This window comes from Hipposideros armiger, unplaced genomic scaffold, assembly GCF_001890085.2.
Source record: "Hipposideros armiger isolate ML-2016 unplaced genomic scaffold, ASM189008v1 scaffold_1274, whole genome shotgun sequence".
NCBI lineage: Eukaryota > Metazoa > Chordata > Mammalia > Chiroptera > Hipposideridae > Hipposideros > Hipposideros armiger.
In genome coordinates, this window is record NW_017732624.1 from 37,089 (window position 1) to 41,976 (window position 4,888).

General features: G+C 39.0%; 1 protein-coding gene across 1 annotated transcript in view; it reads right to left on the bottom strand.

The window, feature by feature from the left end:
• The window catches only part of ALMS1 (ALMS1 centrosome and basal body associated protein), a 130,386-nt gene that overhangs the window by 17,450 nt on the left and 108,048 nt on the right, over window positions 1-4,888 (bottom strand). The window lies entirely within an intron of this gene.

Sequence of the window (4,888 nt, forward strand, 5' to 3'; positions counted from 1 at the left end):
CCCCAGCGCTGTTCCCCTCCCCCAATTCCCCAATAAAATCTTTTTAAAAAACCAAAATAACAGAACAGCAGACACTTTTGTGGTCAGGCTGGATTATAGAATGCATTGAAGAAAGTGGTGGGAGATCCTAAGAAATAATTGTCTGGGACAAAATTCAGTAGGGCATAGATCTCAAGCTAAAGAGTGTAAATTTTATTGTACATGAAATACAGCATCATTAAGATTTTTTAATACAGGGAAACGTATCAGCTATGTTTCAGGAAGATTAATTTGACAATACAAGAGACAAAACATTGAAAGGAAAATATTATATGATAAAAAATATGAGATTTTAAACTAATTTTACTTTAAAAAAATACATTTCAGTGTTCCTATATCCACTGATAAGAGTTTCTCTATACCATTTATATAGGAGGCAAAAGAACATCTCTGGACATATAAGAGTTTGTAGTAGTTATAGAATTATCTTCTACAAGAATGTTTTTTTCTTTTTTAATCTGGCATTCTGTACTTCATGCATTTTCTGAGCACCTAAAATGTATATGCAATGAAAGTTTGGTAAGTATCACTCTCATCAGTACAGTGCAAATATAAGTAAACCATGAAGGATTTTTCAAGACAGACTGCACGGATCCTACTAAACTTTCTGGGTCATATGTACTAATGATGCCGATTCTTCTCAGCTTCTGTGGCATCACTTTCTCTTATTTGCTCCACACCTCTCTGGCAAATCCTTAGCCTCATTTCTTATACCAAATCTCTTATTGCTGAAGTTCCTCAAGGGGTCAGAACTGAGCTCTCTTCTCTTCCTGGGTGAACTCATCAATTACCAATGTATGGAACACTATCTATATGCTGATGACCAACAAAAACATGTCTCTAGCTGGGACCTTTCTTCTGAGCTTCAGATTCAAGCACCCAGGACACAGCTAACCCTTACAGCATTTTTTGAAGAAATTAGAAAAAGATGGCCCTTCCTTAATTACAAAAAATTTAAGTCATTATATATTATGGTATTAATACAACACAAACAACTATACATGGGGGTCATTCTCCTCACAAATATTTCTAGGTAACCAGAGAACACACACTACCAGCAGTAGCACACACATGCATACTCTTCACTACCACCCTTCATTCTTCAAGAAAGGTGACTATGGCAGGTTCAGGTTCAGGTGGTGAACAATAATGAAGTTTCTGAGAGGAGTGGGTGTAGGAGCAAGAGAATCAACCGCAGTAGAGCAGAGAGGCAGTTGAAAGAGTGTAGCCACACGCATGTGTGTATGCCAATGAGTGTATATGTACTTATTTTCCTGCCTTTGTGCACAGCTGTAGGATGTGCACATGTAGATTTATGTTTGGGGCAGGAAGAGTTAACTCTATTGCTCCAGGTCTCTAGCAGGAGATCTGGAACCTTCATGCTCACCTGTGTTTTCATAACACAACAGCATGTTTATGATGTGAATAGTGCCACTTTCTTTGTGGTGCCCTTGCAAACTGACTCTGCCTACAATGAAATGCAGATTTAACATCTCTATGTGATGTGGAACAGGAATCTCATTTTTAACATCTTCAAAGCAGACATTTTGATCATCTTCCTCAAATCTGCTTCTTTCTCTGACTTTTCCATTTCAGTAAATGGCACCTCTGTTCACCCAGGTGCTTATCCTAGAAAACTACAAATCATTTTTTACATATCCTTCTCCCTCACCACAGTCTATTGCTAAGTCCAGGAGGAACTATTTCCTAAAAACAAGGTGGCTGTCCCCACGTCTCTCCATCTCTATCACACTCCTCTTCTAGATGCCACCGGCACTGACTACTGCAACAGCCTTCTAACTCACTCGTGTCCTCACTTCCACTTCTTGACCCTCCCCATCCCCACCTTGGCTCCCTGCCTTCCCATCTACAAGCCATTCTCCATATAGCAGCCAGAATAAATTTTACAAATGTGAATCAAACCACAGTTGCCTACTAGAATAAAATTCAAGTGTTTTAATATGGTTTACAAGGCCCTGCGTGTCCTTGGATCTACCTGTTTTAATCATATCTAGCTACCACTCTGCTCTACCCATGCTGCCTTCTTCTCATTGGTCAAATGCATCAAACTTCCCCGCTTCAGGAGCACTGCCCATACCGTTCTCTCTGGCCAGGCCACACTCTCTCCACTCTGCCTGACTAACTCACCTTTGTCCTCCAGGTCTTACCTCAAAAGTTTCTTCCTTGGAAAAGCCTTCATGAGGTCCTAAAATTAAACTGGGTCCTCTTATTATTCTCTTAAGACTCTTTATTTTCTTAACATTATTTATAATTACAAGATGTGATCAAAAGACATGGTGAATGTTTAAATTAAAAAAAAATGTATTCCTATAAAAGTCACATTGCCATTTATCCCCCTCAAAATACTCCTCCTCACTTCCAACACACTCATCCCATCATTCTTGCACTTTATGAAGCAGTTCTGGAAGTCTTCTTTTGTGAGTGTCTTTACTTCATCCTCCATAATGACAACGCTCTGTGTCACACACCACTTCTGGTACGGCAATTTCTGTCAAATGAAAACATTACAGTGTGTCCTCATCCGCCTTATTCACCGGATCTGGCACTGTGCAACTTCTGGCTCTTCCCGAAAGTCAAAATAACCATGAAAAGGAAATGTTTTCAATCGATTCAGGACATCGAGGCAGCCACGACAGTACAACTAAAGACATTCATGAAAGAGGACTCCAGAACTGCTTTAGAAAGTGGCAAGAACAATGGGATTAATGTGTTCGAAATGAGGGGGAATTTTTTTTTTAAGATTTTTATTGGGGAATTGGGGGGATGGGAACAGCAGTGGGGAATCGAGGAAGGAGAACAGACACATTGCTGTCCTTTTGTTCTTCAGTCTAGCTGTGGAGGATGTCACTTTACTGGCCCATGTTGGTATTATCATTGCGCTCTTCCCGGGTGAGGCAGTGGCTCGCCAGCCATTGGATGGCTGCTGACTGCAGCTCACAGCAGCTCACGAAAGGTCACACCCACTGCCGGCCAGCCCCACTGCAGCCTACACTGTTGCTGGCGACTCAAGGCAGTGAGCTCCAGGTTGAGCTGCTGTTCACCATCTTAGTTGTAGAAGGCACAGCGTCACTGGCCCTCATGTGGGATCTGAACCGGGGCCCTACTGCTCAGAGCTGGCATCCCAAGACAACGCCTAACCAACACGCCACTTGGCCGGCCCTACTAATTTATTTACTTTTTAATTAAAGTTTATTGGGGTGACAATTGTTAGCAAAGTTATATAGATTTCAGGTGTGATAATGTTTATTGATGCACAAAAATTTTTAATTTTGATAAAGTCTAATTTATTTTTTCTCTTGTTGACTTCCTTTTGGTATCATATTAGAATTTAATTCCTATAGTGACTTTTACCATACATTTTTGAGTTATTTTCTTAGTGGTTGTCCTGTAAATTACCATGCACATCTTCACAGAAATTAACAATCTATTGGGATCAATACCAATTTCACTAATATACAGAAACTTTTTTCTTGTATAGGTATCGCCTCTCTTCTTTATGTGTTTTATTTCTACAAGTTACATCTTTATACACTGTTTCCAGTAACATAGATTTATAATTATTGCTTTATGCATCTGTATGTTAAGTCATATAGGAGAGAAAATGTATTTACAACAAAAATACATTTATACTGCCTTGTATTTTCCTATGTAATTACCTTTACTGGTACTCTTTCTCTCAAGTGGATTCGAGTTACTGTCTAGTGTCCTTTCATTTCATCCTGAAGAATCTCTTTAGTATGTCTTGTAGGTCAGTTTGCTAGCAATGAACTCTCAGTTTTTATCTGACAATGTCTTAATTTCTCTTTGTTTTGAAGGGTAGTTCTGCTGGATACAGGATTCTTGGTAGACAGTTTTTCTTTCAGCTCTTTGAATATGTCATTGAAATGCAATAATTTTCAAGTTCACTCATTCTTCTGCCTCCTCAAATCTGATGAGTTACTCTAGTGAATTTTTAATTTTAGTTATTGTACTTTTCAACTCTAGAATTTCTAATTTGGTTTCTTTTTGTAATGTCTATTTATTTACTGATATTCTCTATTTGGCAAGACACTGCTTTCATATGTCCTTTAGTTCTTTAGACATTGTTTCATTTATGAAACATGTTCTCTGAACATATTCTAAATACCTAATTTAAAGTCTTTGTTTAGTAAGTTCAAAGTCTGGGATTCCTCAGGAACAGTTTCTAAGCTGCTATTTTTCTTGTGTATAAACCTACATATTTTTAAAATTTCTATATCCTGTAAATTTTCGTTGAAAACTGGACATCTTAAATAACATGCAGCAGCTCTGGAAATCAAATTCTACTCCCTCCCTAGGGTTTGCAGTTGTTGCTTTGTTTTTTTAACTAACTTTTCTAAATTAATTCTGTAAAGTCTAATGAAGTTTCTATTCAACTAGTATAGTGGTCAGATAATCCCTTGACAGAGAGATCCTTAAACATTCCGAACCAATAAATCTTCCAGTCTTTCCTGAGGGCCTGTGTGCATGCGTATGTCAGGGTATGCCTTGAACACTGAGCCAGGCTGATGTCAACTCTGGCTTAGCCTTCCCTTTCTTCTTTCACAGAGCTTCAAGGGCAGTCACAAGTAAAGGGCAGGGCCTTCTGAGGTCTTTCCTGAGCATGCATGCAGGCCTATGCATGGGTGGGTTTTTCTAGAGTCTCAGGAAAATGTCAAAGCTTTTCACATCTATGGACAGCTCAACTTCAGTTTTTCCTTTTCAGCTTTTGGTTAATCTAGTGTCTTCCTCAACTGTTATCCACCACCTCCAGCATTATGACATTAAACCACTTGCCTATAAATGTTTTTGACAGCCCCCCCCCCCCCCC